Source organism: Nelumbo lutea, chromosome 4, assembly GCF_056320005.1.
Source record: "Nelumbo lutea isolate HS-2025 chromosome 4, American lotus-T2T, whole genome shotgun sequence".
In the NCBI taxonomy this organism is placed as follows: domain Eukaryota; kingdom Viridiplantae; phylum Streptophyta; class Magnoliopsida; order Proteales; family Nelumbonaceae; genus Nelumbo; species Nelumbo lutea.
This window is the reverse complement of record NC_142687.1, coordinates 56880176-56901255: the sequence shown is the minus strand read 5'-3', so window position 1 is coordinate 56901255 and position 21080 is coordinate 56880176. Positions and strand designations below refer to the sequence as shown.

At 41.6% G+C, this 21080-nt stretch overlaps 1 long non-coding RNA gene across 5 annotated transcripts; it reads right to left on the bottom strand.

Annotated features, from left to right (window-relative positions):
• Positions 1-1880: 1880 nt before the first annotated feature.
• Positions 1881-6973, bottom strand: LOC148860736 (uncharacterized). Of its 5 annotated transcripts, none has more exons than XR_016112348.1 (9): positions 6509-6876; positions 6245-6354; positions 6068-6132; positions 3899-3969; positions 3722-3792; positions 3500-3630; positions 2527-2920; positions 2357-2427; positions 1881-2249 (listed from the first exon to the last, which is right to left on the bottom strand). It is a non-coding gene; the product is annotated as an uncharacterized LOC148860736 (long non-coding RNA). The 5 variants fall into 5 exon arrangements; XR_016112349.1 differs by having other exon boundaries at positions 2527-2874; XR_016112347.1 differs by lacking the exon at positions 6068-6132 and having other exon boundaries at positions 6509-6973.
• Positions 6974-21080: the final 14107 nt, after the last annotated feature.

The following is a 21080-nucleotide window of genomic DNA, read 5'->3' as shown; positions in this document are numbered from 1 at the left end:
AGACTGTACCTATCGATATAGTGGGATACGGTCCGATACATTAACCTTTGGTTCCACTAGTAGGATCAAAACAATAATTACCCTTTTGTGTGGAGGTATGCCCTAAGAAAATGCACTTTTGGACTTTGGGTTCAAACTTATGTCTCTAAGAGATAGGAACATGAACATAACATGTACAACCAAATTCAAGAAAATAGGGAACATTTCACACTCAGGAAACATAACAACAAAGGGAGATTTGAACTATAAGACTCAAGAAAACATGTGATTAACAAAGTAGGTGGCTGTCATGATTGCATAACCCCAAAATCTCACTGGAATATGGGAAGCAAAAAGGATGCTCCTTGCTACTTCAACAATATGTTAATTCTTTCTCTTTGTCACCCCATTCTGTTCTATAGTATGTTGACAAGAACTCTAATGTATAACCCCAAACCTCTTAAAGTATGAAACAAGATCATTTTCAAAATATTCTTTAGCATTATGATTTGATCAGAATATCTTGATGCGAGTACCAAATTGGGTAAGCACAAATTTATGAAACTGCTTCACTAGTTTAGGTACGCCATCATGGAATCACGTAAGGTAAAGCCAGGTGTAATGAGAAAAGTTATTAATAAAAAAATAAAATATTTACAACCATCCATGCAAAGTAAATGATATGGCCCCCACACATCAAAGTGCACAATATAAAAAGGAAATGTAGATCTTTTATTACTTGTAGAATAAGAACTTCTATAGTGATTTAACAATTCACATGACTCACAATGTAAAATTGACACCTTAGTTTCCTTAAATAAAGCTGAAAACAAAAGACTCAATGAAGAGAAAAATATGACCCAAACGATAATGACAGAACATCATACGATTGACTGAAAAACATAGTATAAAGGAACAAGGGTCACATTGCAATTCAAAAATTTTATCAAATTACTAACTGAAAGCAAGTTAGTATTTAATTTAGGAACATGAAGAATTGAGGATAAGGTGAGGGTATTTACAGCTTTGATGTTTACCTTGCCAGAGATGCGAGCAAGGGAGCCATCAGAAAGGGATCTTATCTCAATCAGATGCAAAGTTTGTAAGAAGAAAATAAATGGAACACACTAGTCATATGGTCAAAGGCATCAGAATCATTTATCTAAGGGATTCTACGATTAGTTGATATAGAAGCATGATTCCTAGTAGCACGAATACCTGAATGGGCATATGTAGTTGAGGAGCCATTTCCTAAAGATGTATTAGTTGTAGTAGTAGACTCTAAGTGGCTAATGAATAGTCCATACTTCTCATACTCTACTCTGGCAGCCACTAGTTGTCCCCCCACTAACTTCTTATCACTAGAACCCTTTTCAGCCTCAAAAAAAGTGGCTACATTGGCATTGCAACTCTTCTTAATCTTACTCTTCTTACCATTATTGTTATTCTTGAATCTAGGAGTTATAAGTTCTACATGTAGTTTCCAACAAATATCCTTTGTATGCTTAAGTTTATTGAAATACTCACATACTATTATCTTTTTTCTTAGTACCAGCCCTTGGCTTCATCCCACACTACAAGAAAATTGACTTTTAGCGGCAGTAAAACTGCCGCTAAATGTCTTAAAAACTGCTACTAAAGGTTTTACCGGCAGTTGGAAAACTGCCGCTAAAACAATTGTTGCTAAAAGTTCTAGCGGCAGTTTTCCTAACAGCCGGTAAAACTTCAAAAAACCACTAGTTATAGTTTTACTGCTGCTGAAGAGATGCACTGACTGCCGCTAAATAACCTGAAATTCATTCAAAATAACTTATAATTATTTTTAATTACTAAACAAGACTTTAATTTGCTTCAAATAACCCATTTTATATTCAATCATCCAAATTAAAATGAAATACAAAAAAAACAAAAATACAAATTCCATTAATTCATTCATTCATTCTCAAAAATACAAATTCCGTCCATTTATTCTTAAAAATATCAAACACCATTCAAAAGACTTCTTTACAAAAACTTCTTCGGCTTCTCCCAAATACTTCTTTACAAAAATTGGGTGGCACCATGGGTATCGAATCCACGGTTTTTGAGCTCTCTATACTCTTGACACAGGGCACATGACTCGCAACAGCAATGAACCAGGTAGTCGACACAAGGGCTCTCCTTCAACAAGTACTGCTGCCTCAGCTTTGAGCGATAGAAGCATGAGTCCAAGATGGGACAACCAATCACGAACAAGATAATGGTGTAAAGCGCTCCGTTGGTTACACAAGCTGCACTCATCCCATCTTTATTGTTAGCATCATTTCAAATTCGGAAACCCAGAAACCCAGAATTCACCACTTCATCATCATCAGAACAGTTTGATTATTATACTCACAGGAGGTTCCTTTGTCGATTATCTCTGAGATCTGCCGAAGGTAATGCATGGGCACCAACATGTCACACAACCTGTTAAAAATGGTGGAGAGACATCAGGTTGTGAAGACTTAAATTGGACGAATTTGGAGAGTAAAAGAAGATCAGAGCTAGATAACCCAGAATTCTTACAGTTCTGAACATGGCAGGGGATTACTCTGACTGTATTGTTCTGCATTTTCTGAATACATCTTTCAAACAATCAAGACTCAACACTACTACAGAAGGGTTTATTCAGCTGAAGATAGAATGGAGGAGCTTTGAATTGGGTATATATAGGAAGAAGATTGAAGCCAAGGACTGGTCAAGTTTGGCATGACCGCGTGGTGTCTGTTTAAGAGAGAAGGAACAAGCCCTTGCAATGCCAACAAAGAAATATATAGTTCTGCCATTAATTTACCAGGTTTATAAATACAGCAGGCAGTCGATTCATCTGGTGAAGAATAGCGGAATCTAAGCAGTAAGCAGCTTGATCTGGACCTATATAATTTGGGATGAATTCAAATTCCCCAAGAGATTCAATTTTCTGCAGCATTTTCACATTAGAATTAAAGAAAAGACGGAGGGATTTCTTGGAAGTTCAGGAAGTGCACCAAGGCTTGAGGGTTCAGCATGATAGTGTTGTACAAATCGAACATGCAATGGTTGGGCCCTTGGTGAAGTCTGGGTGCTCCTTGTTGTATTACGGATGGGTCCCAAGCCAAATGCAGGGGAAATCAGAAATCAAAAGATTTGATTTTCTATTAATTAATGGGTATTATTGTCAATTTTCTTTTTATTGGATTGATGGATGGCAAGCTTATGTGTTAGATCATTTGGTTGGTTCAAAGAAAGCAGCTTGTTTTTATTAATCAAGATTGAAAATTTGGAATTCCCTCCTTTTGTAGGGCCAGTGTGGAGCTGGGCTTTTGTTTTGTTTTTTTACCCAATGGGAATACACAATGGGGTAACAGTAAATCATAAGAGGGTTTGAATCAAATTGTATCATGAATAGTATCATAAATCAAAAGATCATTTTTTCTGATTTTCTTAAAGTTGTTAAAACTGTTAAGAAAATACTAGGCTCCCAAAAATAGGAAAAATAAAGATAAAAAATGAAGATCACCTGATTAGATAGATATCTCACTATGGAAGGGAAATCAGTTGAATTATCCTTGGGGTTGAGCACAGAAATCTGTTGAATTATCCTTCAAAAGCTTCCCATTGCTTTCTGCGACAGTTCTGGAGCACAGAAATCTAGAAATATACATTTTTGTAGTGCCTTTTCAGAGAGTTTCAAGGATAGTCAGTATCACATCATTAACAAAATCAACGATACAAAACCTACCTTTGCCTCAAATTTAAAATCAAGAAGAATGTTAGCTGCCTTGATACCACAATGAATAATCTTAGGATTACCTATAGTTGGAAATATTTGCAATTAGTATAAATACATGACTGTCATATCAACATCTTACAAATCAATTTGTGGTTTATGATGAGAAGATTATATAAGAAATCTTACAGTCTTCATGCAGATATGCAAGTCATAAATTTTCAATCTAGTGGGCCAGTCCATAGTTGGTCGCCCTTTTCCTGCAAGAAGTTATTTTCAATCATCAGATATTACCCAGAAAAACAGATTTCAGAAATGAGGTATCAAGCATAGTGAGGTATGAGGAGCAACTTCACAAATCAAATTGGAAGTTTCAGATAATACCCCAAAATGGCCCATAGCCATTCAACCAATAACAATATTTTAGCATTTGACAAGTTTACACGAACACATGTTGAACAAATAAAGATCAAAAGAACTGCTAATCAAATCAGTAACCATAAACTCAGAAACAGATCCATATAACCCTCCCAAGACCCTAGATAGCTGGACCAACATTGGACAATGGCCTTTTTAAACACCAGTATAATTGTATAAAGGGAAAAAGGAAAATAAAATGATAAATGAAAAGCAGTTCTATGCTACTTGCAGCCAGCAACCTCTAACAAAACAAGCCATATTACCATATTTACAATTTACCTACCCCCAAGTGCAGGTTCCCAATATAGATTGCTCTTGTCAGACACCAAATTTGTTGACCTATGAGTCCAGGTATTCAGCCTGAATGCCAGGAAGCCTCTCTAACCAATTTGACCCCAGTATAATTGATCCCTTGATGCCCCTTGCTTTCCTAATTCATCAGGCAATCCATTAGCAGCCCATGGAACCCATTTCTTTGACTTGTAGCTCCTCTATCATTCTTTTTAGCTCTCTTACATAAATCTGTAGTTCCAGGCTACCTCTTGTTTGCCACTTAGCCACCCAATAATTGGTTCTGAATCTCCTTTGACTTTGACTTCTTTCATGTTTAGTGTTTTTGCCCTCTTCTTAAACCTGTAAGTGCTCTGCATGCACCTCCACTCAAGTTGAATTTCCTTTTTCTAGATGTCCTGAATAGAACTCTAGGATGTTCCCAGCTTTGTTCCCGAAAACTCTACCTATACCTAAAAACTCTGGATTACCCAAGCTGCAGCCATCAAAATTCAGTTTTATGTGCCCCATTGGTGGTGGAACCTAGCTGACCAAAGGCTTTGTGTTCCAAGAAAATGAACTTGGCACTTGCTTCCAATTTCTGAGAATACTATCCACTGTGAAGAGAGCAGCTATAGAAATCCTATACTTGATATGCAACAATTCAACAAGCGGCGCAGAAGCAAAAGATGAACACACACACACACACACACACACACATTGTAGAAAACACTGTTAGCATTTAAGTTGCTGATCAAAAAATTAACCAAGCTAATATTAACATTTAAATTTCTGCTCTCATTGATGGTCTTAGCGGTACCAAATGTAGAATAGAACTGAATCTTATTACCTATTAAAACTGATAAAGATACTATCTGTGGTTGTCATTATCAATTCTAATCGTGGATGTTTACTCCCCTTTCTTAATATATACCTGAATGTTTTAGTTTCTCATGCATTTAATGGCATGCTTCTGTCACTTTTACTCCTTGTGTTAGCGGTACATAAACACTCTTTTTTGTATATTCCCCACTTTACAGCCCCTTGTTAAACAGGGGTGATGGCCTTTCTCTTTGATACAATACTTTTATCAGTTTTTCAAAAATATATTTCTATTTTCTACATAATGTCGTCTATATTACATATCTTCAGACTTGATATGAATTTAAGCTGAGGTGTCAGTGTTATATCTAGTGATTCTGTTAATTTTGTCTGTCTATGCAGTATGTACACTTCCTCCAAAGGAAGTACTCACTTGGATCCTTCAACCTGTTGGGCCATACAACACCATTTCAGGCTGCATCACTGCTGTTAGGAATTGTACAGATTACTCCTTTCTGCAGAAACTAAGCAATAAACCTTCTAATCATATCAGATTACTCCTTGCTGCAGAAAGAGACTAAAGTTGAAGCATGGATCTATTGAACTCTCACTGCAGAAATTCCTAGATGAAAAATCATAGTATAGGATAGTGTTATCTTAATAGATTGGAGAAGCCATATCTGACAAGTGATTAGAAACCTCAGAACATGTGAAAAGCAAACTAGCAAGCCAACTTTGTCAATGTTTTCATCTTTACCGGTATAACTATAGGTATTTAATGTAACTGTACATTTACAATTATTTTGTCATGATTAGGATTTTTAAACATAAAAATGCTAATCAAACCTGATTGATCGGGATTTTCAATCAGGTTTGCCCCGCTTCAGCCCCCACCCCTTAGGGTCATCATCCTGACTCGAAAAGAAGAAATGAAGAAGTATGGAATTAAAGGTAGCAAATCTGGAACCAAATAACATAACACCCTTCTAACAAAATTCCAAAGCCGAAAGCCTAGATAATTACTGAGTAACCCCCAACTACTTTGAGAAGTTTTCGAACTCGGTATAATCACTGTCTGAAATCATCGTCTGATACCATGCCTTGCCTGCGGCCTTTATTGCAGCAGCAGCCTCCTAACAGATACACAAAGGCAAAAACTGATGATTAAAAACCTACCACAGACAGCAAAGGTTTTACTATGCACATCAAATAGAGAGCCGTCAGAACAAATTAACAAGTTCATGCACTATTATTTTACAAGTCAGATTTCAGTATGAGAAAAATTACAACATCAAGTTTGGAAAGATGATGCACATCTTGTTTTGGGAAATATTACGCCATAACCAGAGGCACGCCAAGCAATGCTACTTGCAATTTTCCAATCCTAATCAAAACCTGATTGAAGGATGACTGAGAGAGAGAGAGGGAATACTGTGAGAGAGAGAGAGAGAGAGAGGGATGACTGAGAGAGAGGGCGGGAGAGGCCCGAATGTTTTTAGCGGGCGAGAGAGGGACGACCGAGAAAGAGAGGGCGGGAGGAATATTTTAGCGGCAGTTTTAATCGACTACCGCTAAAAATCTTTCTTTCTAGCGGCACTCGCCAAACGGCCAGGTCGAAAACTGCCGCTAGAAATCTATTTTCTTGGGGCTAGCATTTGCAAAATGATCCGTTGAGGCCTCTATAACATACCGTCTCCAATTTTCCTCACTACTAACCATGGCATAAGCTCGGGATAAGCTAATTTCATCTTTTGCCAAAATATGATAGATAGTGTATGTCCTTAATTCCAATCAGTTATTATCATTTATTGTAAATGAATAAATTGCATAATTGATTCATGTCATTATAGTATGTTTCTGTGTAATATCCATAAATTGAACATTTATGAGACTCGTGTTAGTTTAGAATCTTCATATCCGTTGGATGGATTTGGGGAGATTTATTCTGCCAAGGCTGATACTGATGTGCCACCAAGTTGGTTGAGGTGGCTTGTCTTAGCTATTAGTGTGAGACCTGAGGTACATGCAGTGTGGGTTTTCTTGAAACCTTGATTTGGACCAAATTCCAGTATTACTCTAGACCTTGGAGATAGATGGGCAAAACTGAAATGTTACACCTCACCTCTAGACTTTGATTATGATACTGCACTAGGTGTCGGATTGGGTTGTCTTTAATATGTCAATCAATGAGATCTTTTACCAGATCAAAACTTGGGTATATTGGGGTAGTCCGAGAATTCACCTGAGTGGGTGATCATAATGACAGAATGATCGGGGAAATACACTCTCTTTGATGGAAACCTAAACTGTCGGCAATGGATTTCAAATGTATTTGAAATTTGGTTTTGCAAAATATATTTATATAAAGATATACTTATATATTATGGTTTCAAATTGGTTTGCAAAATGTTTTAATTCCCGGGATCCATGTGAGTAGAGAGTGCAGCACTGTACCTTGTAATCGAGGTAGAGGTCATCTCTTGTCAGACAACATTTGATCATTATGAGATGAGAGGTTAAGTGTAAGGTCATTGAGGGTAAATACTTGATGGGCTAATCTATCTACCCACAGTCCTTGGGTTTTCACAAAATGGCTCGACCCAATGACCATTTAGTTTAAATGTTGGGCCCATTAAGAGCCCATGTTGATGGACTTAGGGTTTGTTGTGACTTATAGTGAATTCGGCTAGGCCTTGTAACAAAGGTTAGGCTGAACCCATGTGGCTGATGTGTATATCAATGCTAGGGTCCTACGCCATATAAAGAGAACCAAACTAGTTCTTAGTTCCATCCCAGTTCGATCTCCACCTGCTGGAGTGATCAATAAGTGTTCTTGATATTGTTTCTTGGTGAAGAAATAATTAAAAGTCGTGCTCACATCACCCTACTCGATTCTTGGTGAAGAATCCCAGGTTCTTGCTGAAAAGTCGTTCCTACTGATCTTGCCTCTACATTCGCTGTGTCATCTTCAATGGAGGCGGATTTGGTATCCTCTTTGGGCGTGAACACCCACATTGGGAATTCCTTTTAATTCGATATCAGGTATTTCCCTCTCCCTTCCTTTGGTTTCAGATTTGGTCCGGTTTTGTTTCAAGAATGATCATTGAAAATGCAGTTTTCTAAAATAGGGAATGCAATTTCTAAATGGGAGAGAGAAATTTTTGAAATTTTGCCCAACCTTCCTGCAGGGTTCGGCCATCCATATGATGGATTTCTCATCCCTTCAAAATATTATATCTAACAATGTCATACTCGAGATTGAGTCCAATGAGAAACTCAAAGACCTGATTTCTCTCCAGTAACTTCCAATGAGCTTAGGATTTTTAGTACACCTCACACAACTATATCCATCAAGTCAAACTCCTACCAAAGAGATTTCAACGTAGAAAAATAAACAATCAAAGATTACTTCCATTGTCTTAAATTATTGACATCATTTTTCATCTTGTAGGCCCTAGCAACATTTAACTTCTGGGAATAGGTAATAATAACTAATATAAGGTTGCATGGAAATCACTAACCAACCTACTATAATGTAGTTTTCCTAGATCCACCTCTCATAGGAAGGGTCATCCTCCATAGGTTTCTTCTTGGTCCTAGTGATGTACCCCAATTTCCCCCTACTGCAAACATGAATCTTCATAGATTGAGATCAAGCTAAAAAATTGGTTCCATCCAATTTTACTGAGGTTACTGCCCTTAACAAAGTCTTTATTGGCCCTCTTGGACTAAACCAAGAATCGGTGAAGTGTTTCATCTCACCTCCAATTCGTTCATTTGGCTAAGCAAACATAAACAAAAATCAAATTAGGGTGTTATTAGTCAAGACTTACTGTCCTAAGTAAAAATTACACTTCAAACAACCAAACTAGGGTTTTCACTAGACCCAACAAAATGAGAGAAAGGGGGAAAGTCTAGCTACTCCTACTAGAGGCTTGAGAAACTTTCCCAACTTGGGTCAATTTCAAAAAATAGTTAGAATGCTTTTATTCTATCTCCAAGTGCCACTTCCAGACTCCTTGTATACCCCATAATCAAAAGGCTCTCCAGTTAGCTAGGGTTTTCAGGAAACTCTCTAAGTACTTGCTTAGGACCTAAACAAGCACTGCAATCTTCTCCAAATCCTCCTCCAATTGGGCTGAATAATTGCTAACCAATTAACCAATCAACTCTCCATACAACCTATGTATGGGATTAAAAAGAAGAGAAGAGAAGGTTAGACCACTTATCTGATACCAAATTGTATACCCCGCCTATAATTATCTAAAATAAAAAAAAAAGAAAAGAATAGAAGAGAAGTAGATTGAAGAACATGGGAGAGAGAAAAGTAAAGGAGGAAGAAGATGGAAGAAAGGGAAGGAAGAAGATAGAGAATTCTAAAACACTCTTCGTCCCCCAATGATCTCTTTTATTCTTTTGTTGTAAAACATAAGAACAATTACATGAGTGCCCTTAGTAGGGCATCCATCACTAAAGACAACAATAAAAAAAAAAACAATAAAAAGAGAAAACAAGCCCATAACTAAGGCCCACTACCTACTAACACAAGTCATAAACATAACTTAAAGAAAAACCAAACTAAGGTCCATCCAACCCATTATCTCTTAAAAATTAATAAGATAGATAACAAACTAGAAAAAAAAAATCTAAAAATTTTATTCCATTTGAAATTTAACGTGTACAATTGTTCATATATCTATATTGAAATACTTCAAATTTTAAGGGTAAATTATTGAAATTTCCCTTGAGTCGTTGCTAAAACCTCCCCTAAACTTTCTAACATAGTTGCAAGTAGAACTCCTTTGTTAAAATCCTTTAACAAGAAGTATGAAAATGCCCAAAGTACCCATCCAGTTACTATTGAGGCTAGTTTTTACAGTAAAAACAATATAAACTTTATGAACAACAACAAAAAAAAAAGAGTTTAAAGTTGCAATTTTAACTCTGAACAACCAAATTTGAAAAATAAATCAACTTTGAAAAAGAGATTGGAAGGGGCTTGGGGTAGTGATTGATATGAAGGAAAAATTGGAAAATTAACATTTTGGTCAAAAGTAAACTGTATGGGTATTTTGGACATTTCATGCCTCTTGTTACAGGATTCTAACAAAGGGAGTTTAGTAGCAACTATGTCAAAAAGCTCATGGGAGGTGATTCCAATTGCCAAACTTAAGCAAAAGTTTTAGCAATAGTGAAAATCTTTGGTGGAGGTTTTAGCAATTTACCCATTTTTTGATTTGGTTGTTCTCCAATTATAAGAACAAAAATGTAATTTGAACAACCACTTTTATCTTCATTCAAATCCCTCTCAGTAAGTCTTATATATAAGGTATTAATAACTCATATTAACATTTATTGAATCATATTCTTGATTAGAATAACCTTATTTTTCAATATGATCTTGCTATAATTGTAAGGACACAAAATGTGTTTTGAACTACTACAGTTCTTATTATTCAATTCCATCTCATTTAATATTATATTTAGGGTATTAACTCTCATTCTTTCATTGAATCCTACGTTATTTAACTATTTAAAGAAAATAAGTGTGATATAAAATAATTATTTTTATTAATGGTAAAAATAAAATTTAAATTTAAAACCAACACAAAAACCGAGTTATTTTACTATTTGGTGGCAACTCAGCAGTTCAACCTTTTGGGTCAAATGGGTAAACCCATGATGTCATAATTAAACAACAACAACAACAGATGAAAACACACAAAAGTATAAAAATATAAAAAAATGTAGAAAATTTTGGAAACATATTATTTTCTATCATCATTACCATCAAAAAATTGTCACATGCACACTTACTAATGATAATAAAATGAAATTGAAAAAAATAATAATAAAATTGGAATAGAGTAACATAATAAAATTAAAAATTAAAGTTCACAATGAGATTGGAAAAAATCAAAAATAACATTCAAATAAAATTGAAAACCAAATTTTATAATAATGTTAAAAATATTATACAATTACTAAATATTGACTTCAATGTTCTCTTGAAGTTCCACCTCCATTTCCTTGACCTTCATCTTCTAGTGATCTATTAGTTGAAGTGCCATGTACTCTTGATCTTATAGTCTATCCATCACATCTAATCAGTCATTGAGGCATATGTACATATCTAGAGTTTTATCTATCATGCAACATCTTTTCTCATCCAACACCTTTTCATTTACACCAAAACAAGACTTTAATGCACTTGTGGATATCAAAGGGAACAATAGATCACATGCCATGATCAACCCACTGGAGGGTAGCTACCCAAGACCCTAGGGTGATCTTGTACACGGAGACCAGGGCAGTGATTAACTCTTGGAGGGACCTCAGCCTCGAGATGAAGAACTTCTTGGCCGAGGAGGTGCTGGTGCGAGCTGGTTTGATCCCTCCTGGTAGGTTTCTTTTTAGATACTTGCTCAAAGCATCCTTTAAGCTTTTGGACTAACTGTCTGTTTTTTGTAGCTACGATGCTAGAGGTTGATGTAGGAAGCCTTCTGATGAGCTCCCAGAAGGGGAAAAAGTGAAAGACGGCGAAGAGAACCCGTCGGGAGGAGACTTCGACATCTGGAGCAACCGAGGCCCAGGTTGCTGAACTGATCTCCACCAAACTCCCAAGGGAGGAGGGCCAACCCACAGACCCCAAGGTTGATGTGATGGAGGGCTGCGAGGAGGAAGTCCAACTCCGGAACCGGAGGGTGAGTCTGCGCCAGAAGAGCCTACTGCCGAGCCGGAGCTCGCTCCTGTTGATGAGGAGGAGAGTATTACGAACCATGTGTTCGCGGTGCGGAAGAGCCAGGACACTGTCTTTCCGAAGGAGGTCGCGCGATGGGCTGAGATGCTCCCAAAATGACTTCTGGGACTAGCTTTTAGTCACTGCATGGTGGTAAGCATTCTACCTTCGACTTCTCTCTCTCTCTTCCTTTTTTTTTATATTGACCTCAATTTGCTTTTGATAGGTTAACTCCGCCTTTCATGCATTTGCTTGCTAGTCCACGATCCAGTCAAAGCAGGCTCGGGACACCAAGGTGGAGGTGTGAAAGCTCCATTGCGACCTGGATCTAGCCCGGGGTGAGGTACTTCGGGCAAAGAAGGGAGCTGAGTGCCAGAAGCAGCTAATTCTGGACCAGAAGGCGTAGATCTCCTCGCTCACCGAGGAGAATACCAAGTACAATGAGCATATTTCCGTGATGGCCGCGAGGGAAGAGGAGCTGATCGCAAAGATGACCGAGGAGAGGATGCAGTTTCAATGAGAGGTTGAGAACCTCGAAGCAATGGTCCAATGAGAGATCGTGTCCTACTCGCACACGTGCTACTCATTTAAATGTCAATTGTCCCTAACCGGTCCAACCTGTTGTTTTACGCCGAAGTGGGCTAGACATCGTAGGGCTTACACCCGAGTTGTCTATGCCTTATGCATTTAGAGGTATTTTGCCTATGCCGAAGAGGCGACTAGGACTTATATGCCCATGTCGAAGAGGCGACTGGGTCTTGGGTACCCATGCCGAGGAGGCAACTGAGACTTATATAGTGACGAATTCGTCAATTTGGTACCTTAGCCCTTAGGCCTTGAGGGCGACTTATTGTCCACCCTTCTTGATTCTTCCCATGCCGAAGAGGCGACTGGGGCTTATTCAATGCCGAGGTATTTTACTAACTTGGCACTTTTAGTCCTTAGACTTCTGGGAGTGACTTACAGTCCGCTCTCTAGTTAGACGATTACAGATAGTACCACCTTAGGTTGTTAACGTTCCACGCCCGAGGCACTTGTTTCTCTTCTAAGGTTTTGATCTCGTATGTACCTTCCCCGAGCACCCACTTTATGCAGTAGGGTCCTTCCCAATTTGGTCCGAACTTACCAACACTGGGCTCAAGCACCATGATTTTACCAAGTACCAGGTCTCCGACGTGAAAGTTTCCCTTCTTGACTCTAGCATTGTAGTACCGAGCCACTCTCTGCTAGTAGGTCGTAGTCTGGATGTATCTCGTACCTCTTCAACTAGGTCGAGGTTGGTGCGTAGCTCGTCATCATTTGCCTCTTTGTCATATGCCTCCAATCGTAGTGTGGGCACCTCAATCTTGACTGGAATCACTGCCTTCGTGCCATAGGTGAGGTTAAAGGGGGTTTCACCTGTGGCAGTCTTCACAGTGGTTCGATAAGCCCACAGTACACTGGGTAGCTCGTCTACCCATAGCCCTTTAGCTCGGGCTAGGTGTGCTTTCAATCCACAGAGGATGGCCCTATTCGTAACTTCAGCTTAACCATTTGCCTGGGGGTGTGCCATTGAGGTGAAATTCTATTGTATCCCCATTTGGTTGCACCAATTCTGGAACTTGATGTCTTCAAATTGTTTGCCATTATCGAAGATAAGCACTCGAGGTAATCCGAAGCGGCACACTATGCTTCTCCAAAAGAAGTTTTGGATGCTTTGTGCTGTGATCGTCACCAACGGTTCGGCCTCCACCCACTTTGTGAAGTAGTCTACTACTACCAATACGAATCTCCCCTGTCCTGTCGCTGGCGGGAATGGTCCAAGGATGTCGATTCCCCACTACGCGAAGGGCCATGGGCTACTAAGATACTTCAGGTCAGCAGCAGGCTAATGGTGGACGTTGGTGTGCCTCTAACACTTGTCGCATATTTTGATGAGTTCCAATGCATCTGCCTTCATCGTTGGCCAGTAGTAACCCTGTCGTAGTGCTTTCTGGGTGAGAGCCATGCCCCCCAAGTGTCCGCCACACAGACCTTCATGAGTGTCGCGGAGAATGATCTCGGCTTTTGAGGGTCGCAAGCAGCGCAGGTAGGGGAGCATGTAGGATCTTCGGTACAACCGCCCGTCTATTATGACGTACTTGGCTGCCTGTCGCTCTACCCTTTTAGCTGCATTACGATCTACAGGGAGAGTCCCGTGAAGCAGGTAGTTCGCGAGTGGATCAATCCAGCTCGGCTCTGCTTGTGCAACAAGAGCGACCTCTTCAGCCCCCCTGAGAATGCTAGGCCGAGGCAGGTTTTCTATGTACACGGTCCTCATGGTGTTGTCGCTTGTACTGGCTAACCAGGACAAAGCCTCGGCCTTAGCGTTCTCGGATATCGGGATCTATCTGATGAAGTACGACTGGAAATCACGTAGAGCCTCTCTGACTTTGGCTAAATAGGCGACCATAGTTGGCTCGCGAGCTTCGTACTCGCCGATGACCTGGTTGACCACGAGCTGGGAGTTGCTGCAGATGACGATATGCTTAGCTCTCACTTCGTATGCTAGAGCAAGCCTGGCTATCAATGACTCATACTCCGCCTCATTGTTGGACGCGATGAATTCGAAGTGAAGCGCATACTCTAGCTTCACCCCACTTGGCCTGCATAGAATGATACTGGCCCCGCTACCTTGCTAATTTGACGATCCGTCCACATGGAGGATCCAATGCTCCTCCTCCCAGGTTGGCGTTGCTCTGATTGGGAGGGGTACCACACTGGTTGAATCTTCTCCTCTATGCTCGGGCTCAATCAGTTCAGGAATTGTAGTGCTGAAGGCACATTCCGTGACGAAGTCAGCCAAGTCTTGGGTCTTGATTGCTATTCGAGGCTCGTACTGGATGTCGTACTCGCTGAGTTCAATGGCCTACTTCTTCAGCCTACCGGAGACCTTGGGCTTGAGTAAGACCTGCCTTAGGGGTCTGTTGGTGAGGACAATGACAGTATGAGTTTGGAAGTAGTCGAAGCTTCCGAGCTGTGGTGACTATCGCGTACGCCAGCTTTTTGATCTCTAGATATCTCGTCTCTACATCCTGCAAAACTTTACTAACGTAGAAGATGGGTCGTTGAACACGATCTACTTCTTATATCAGTACTGAGCTTACCACCTCGTCACTCGCAGAGAGGTACAACTTCAAAATATCTCCCTCCTCGGGTCGGGTTAGAACCGGGATACTGGTCAGATACCTTTTGATCTCGTTGAAGGCGAGCTGTCACTCTTTGGTCCATTCAAAGTCTTTGCTCTTTTTAATCTCCTTAAAGAAAGGCAGACAACGATATGCCAACTTAGACATGAAGCAGCCTAGAGCAGCTATGTTCAACCTCTGAACCTCCTTCACTTTACGGGGCAGTCTCATATCTAAGATGGCCTTGATTTTGTCGGGATTGGCTTCCATACCTCGTCGATTAACGATGTAACCCAGGAATTTACCCAAGGTGACACCAAAGACGCACTTGTTAGGGTTTAACTTCATATTAAACTTGTGCAAAATTTCAAAAAAAAATGTAAATCTTTTATTAAATCATTTGAAATTTGAGTTTTGACGACCATGTCGTCTACATAACATTCTACTATTTTGTCGATTAGCGGCTCAAGCAGTAGGTTTATAAGTCTTTGAAATGTTGCCCCGACATTTTTCAGTCCAAAGGGTATGACCTTGTAGCAATACAGGCCTAGCTCGGTTATGAAGGTCATTTTTTCCTCACCAACAGGGTCCATCCTGATCTGATTGTAGCCCGAATAAGCACCCAAAAAGCTCAACAACTCATGCCCTGAGGTCGCATCCACCAAATGGTCGATCTTGGGAAGTGGGAAGCAGTCCTTCGGGCAATCTCGATTTAGGTCGGTATAGTCGATGCACATGCACCACTTACCGTTGGCCTTTTTTACCAGAACGGAGTTGGCCACCCAGATCAGGTAATGGACCTCCCTGATGAAATTAGCTGCGAGAAGCTTCCCGACTTCCTCGTCGATTGCTCTCCAACGCTCCGGGGCTAGGTTGCGTTTCTTCTATCTAACAGGCCTAACAACTAAGAACGTAGAGGCTCCTCAATCGATGTGCCAATTTGGAGAGTCCTGGTTGGATCTTCTGCTGAAACGGGTATAGGAACCGTCTCTTCTATTGGTGAAGCTCATTCCTCATGGTACTCCGTAGGTCGCTCCAACTCGAGGTTGCCTGCTGCCTTGGCTTTCCCTTTAAGGGGAGCGACGTAGCATTTGCAAGACTCGAGCTAGTCGCCTCGTGCTTCCCCTACTCCGAAGTTCGTGGGGAACTTCATGGCCAGGTAATAGGTGGACACCACTGCGCATAGAGCGTGGGTGATAGACGGACCAATTATGGCGTTGTACGGGGAGGGAGTTGCGACCACTAAGAAAGTGTGGTCGAATCTCGCTATGATAGGCCAGGTACTGACCTCCACAGGTACTATAACTCTTCCCAGGGGCCTGACTTCCTCTCCGCTGAAGCCTACCAAGGGAGTGTTTGTGGGCTTGATGTCGCTCCCCTGAAGCTGTAGCTTGTCGAATGCATCCTTAAAGAGTATGTCCACTGAGCTGTCGGAGTCGACCAAGAAGCGCTTCACCTCGAAATCATTAATTCTTATCTTTATGACGAGCGCGTCATTATGGGGGTACTGGACTCTACGCGCGTCATCTTCGGTGAAGAAAATGGGCTCTTCTAACCTCAGCCGCTTCGGAGGATTCTGTTCTTCTCTTTCAATCTCACGAGTTGATGTCTTCGCCGCGGGTGAGGTGTAGCCTTCGACAATCGATCCGCCAGTGATCATGTGTATTACCCCTCGAACTGGCCTCTCTTCGTGTAGCTGTCTCAATGGCTGCTCGTTCTGCCTATTGCTAGACTTAGGAGCATCTCTACCTTGCTCCACCTACCGACCTATTTGATTTTTATTATCATTTAGTACAAAATTTTTCAGATATCCACGACGGATGGGTTCTTCTATCTCGTCGCCGAGGTTTTTACAATTTTGGTGCTATGACCGTGATCTCTATGAAAGTGGCAGTATAGATTTCTGTTTCTGGTGTTCGGATCCCCTCTCATCCGAGGTGGCTACTTCACGTAAGAAACGTCCTTGATCGCCATGAGGATTTCTACTCGCTTCGCGTTCAAGGGCATGTAATTTGTTCATTCAACTAGAGGAGCTCAAAAAGGCTGATCTGGTTTTCCTCCTCCCCGAGCTGGCTCATCCTTCTTCCTCTTGTTGTCCCCGTTAGTTGAGGTCTCATTGAAGGGATAGGAAATCCATCACATGGATGCCCAAAGATTGCAGAATAAGGGGGCGAATTTCAAAAATTTTTCTCTCCCTTCAACTGGGAATCGAATTCCCTATTTAGAAAATCATATTTTCAATGATCATTCTTGAACCATAAACTGAACCAGATCTGAACCAAAAGGAGTAGGGAGGGATAATACCTGATACAGAGAAGCAGTATCTCCCAATGGAGGTGTTCACAACCAAGGAATGATCCAAAATCTGCTCCCACTGATAATGGCACAGTGCAGGGTGGAGCAAAATCAGTAGTGTTCTTCCAAAATAACTTGACCCCTCGCAAGAATCAATTGGATGGCTTGTGAATACAACTCCCACCAATCTTTTCTCCAAAAGATTGGAATCAAGATCCAATCTTGATTTCTCCCAAGAACTGGAGATAGTACTATTGTAGGCAGCGGCTGCAGGAAAAAGGCGGCAAGAGAATATTTACAGGGTGCAAAATTCTCTCTTCTTGTAATCTCAGCTCTGAAGACAAGAGTGTGTAGCTTGCATTGCATGTCTAAAGGCTGCCGCCCCCTCCTCCTTTTATAATCTCAAAAGGATTAGCTCCTAATCCCATTAGGAGTTGCTAACCCAAATCATATTTGGACTAAAGTCCCTTTAAGTGATAAGGGATAATCCTTATCTTATCTGTAGATTAGATCAGCCATCTCCTAATCTAATTAGGAGGTTTCTAGATCTAAATCTTATTTAGTTCTTGGACTCTCTAAGTGGATAGGGTCTGAGCCAATCTTATCAGCTGATCCATCTCAGAATTCACCCCTTAAGTGACTAATCAAATTAGCCCAGTTCGAAATGGGCTTAAGGCCCATTTAAGGTTATGTATTCATTTAGCCTTCCAATCTGCTGCCCAGTTGGGCTTCCTTGAATGGCGTGGGACCCTAACATTGATCTACACATCAGCCACATGGGTTCGGCTCAGCCTTTGTTACAAGGCCTGGCCGAATACACTATTATTGACAGTGCACCCCCTGAAAACCATCTCATGGTCTCTATGGGCCCAACACTTACCCTAAGTGGTCCCTGGGCCAAACCACCCTGTAACACCCCGGGACTGTGGGCAGATGCAAGATTAGCCCATCAGGTATTATCCTCAATGGTCTTACACTTAACCACTCAGCCCATAATGATCATACATTGCCCGAAAAGAGAGGACCTCTCCCTCGGCTGCAAGGAACAGTTTTGCACTCTTTGCTTATATGAATCCCGGGAATTAAAACCTTTTGCAAATCATTTAGAAACCATAATATATATACTTTTATATCTCATATAAAATATATTTTGCAAACTAAATCTCAACGATTGAAATCGACTGCCGGCAGTCTTGGTTTCCATCTGTGATAGTGCATCCCCGATCATTACATTTGTCCGACAAAGGGGCTGATCCTGTCACTATGATCACCCACTCAGATGAATTCTCAGACTGTCCCAACATACCCACGTTTTGACCCCCGCTAAGGATCTCACTGATTGGTATATCAAAGACAGTCCAATCCGACACCTAGTGCAGTATCATAATCGAGTCTAGGGGTCGGGTGTAACTTTCCAGTTTTGCCCATCAATCTCCAAGGTCCAGGGCGATACTGGAAATCTGGTCCAGTTCAAAGATTCAATTAATCCTACACTATATGTGCCTAGGGTCTCACCCCGGCAGCTGAGACAAGCCACCCCAACCGACTTGGTGGCACCACAATGTCAACCTTGTCAGGATAGGTCTCCCCAGACCGATCCACTGACTGTGAACATTCTAAACTAACATGAGTCTCATTCAGTGTCCAGTTTAAGGGTATTACACAGAAACATACCAAGGGAACATGAATCAAATATGCACTATTATTCATTTACAATAAATTCATAAAGTACATCATCTTGATTGAAGCTAAGGGCATACAAAACTGTCTAACACTCACCCTCTCTTTTCCTCTTCTCTGATGGATTCTCGCTCTTCTGGTTCATCTGTTCCTCTGTTCCGATGAACTGGTCAACGAGCTTGAGGAACTCAGTAACGTCTTTTGGTTTGTTGGCGACCACATGCCACTTGAATTCTTTGTGGGTGATACCTCTTTTGACTTCTATGAGTCTCATAGCGGGGTCTAGATCAGGAATTTGTAAGCATGCAATGTTGAATCTCTTAATGTAGCTCCGGATAGATTCTCCCTCCCTCTGGACTATTCTGAGCAGGCTTTCCTGGGACCTCGGGCACCTCTTGCTTGTGATGAAGTGCGAGGTAAAATTCTGCACGAACTGCGCCCAACTCTTGAATGTCCCGGGCGCTAGGTTTCTATACCATGTGCGAGCTACTCCTTTAAAGGTGGTGGAGAAAGCCACGCACATATAGGGTTCATCCACACCGGCTAGGTGCATCTGTGATTTAAATGAATCTACGTGGTCATTCGGACCGAACAACCCGTCATACTTGTCTAAGGGAGGTACTTTGAAGTCCTTGGGCATTGGAACTGCTAGAAGCTTGGGGGATAGGGGAGATGGTACAGAGAGGAGTGGGGTAGTCTTCGTTGTTCCCGAACTCACTTCTTCCTTTCCTTTGGGTTGGTCGGGTTGGCTTTGGGCTGCAGCTCGGCGAGCCTTGCGACGCCGCTTCGGGTGCTTCTTCACCGCTTCGAGTTGGTGCTACTGACTTCTGTATTATCAGGCATAGTTCTTGCGGGGAGCTACTCAGACTATTGGCAACGACTGCTATGAACTAAGGGGCCTGGTTTGGAACCCGAGGCCAGAACATCGAATCGGTTCTCCGTGAGCAGAACTTCGAGCTGGGAGGGCCGAGGTGATACGGCCCTGGCAGGCTGGGTATCTCCTGACCTGTTCACTTGTTGGGAGGCGGGAGGAGCAACCTGTCTCTCCCTCCTACCGCAGGACGAGATCTGACTCCCGAGGGGGTTTTGGGCTTAGGAGGTCTCTCCCTGACGAGGAGGGCACTCGCCCTGGCGGCGAGGCTTGACTTGCTGTGTGGCCAGATGCCGAGGTGGAACCGACTGTTGAGTCCGCTGATTTTACGGCAGTAGGGGAAACTGCTGCTGATAAAAGTGGTGCAAGACTTGCTATTGATACAGCTGAAATTGCTGGACCGGTTGCATTTGGGCTTGCATAGCCCGCATGCAGTACACCAGGTCCTCCAATTGATTCTGTCCGACCGTCGGGGAGATGATAAAAAGTTCGACGAAGGTTGCACCCACCGTCAAGGGGAGTGGGGCATTCACTGGTGCAAGAACCTGAGGCACATTGAGAGTGGGGATCCCGTCTGTAGAAGAGACACGGTGAACTATCTGATACAGACAGTTGGGACCTAAAGTTGCCCCCTCGGAGGTGTTCATGTTGACGTTTTGTCCGACGTTGATGGAAGATGCCATTGAAGATGAGTTTAGGATGATTGGTGGAAAAGGTTTTTCAAAGCGCTTCCCACAGACGACGCCAATTGATGCCACGCAATCTGGCTGCTCCTACCTGGAGATGACTCGGCTTCCAGTAGACGACGGACTAGGCAGATCTGCACAGAAAGAGTCAGAGAACCCAGGGGTGCTTACCCGGCGAGGTCGCTCCGATGCTTAAGTCAGTAACTTGCGAGTTGAAGGTAATTCAGAAAGCTAGAGAGCTAGAGAGCAGTGATTACGCGTACCTTTGCCCCCGAAGGGTTGGGGTCTTTATATACTGAAGTCCTCGTGGGTTTTTCGAAGTGGTTACAGGATTTTTGCCGTGCCCTGGCCTGTTACCGAATTAATAGGAGATGACGTCGCCAGCCGATAAGGCATATCATCGTCGTCCGAATCGGTCAGAGGAGATAAGGCCAACTGTTAC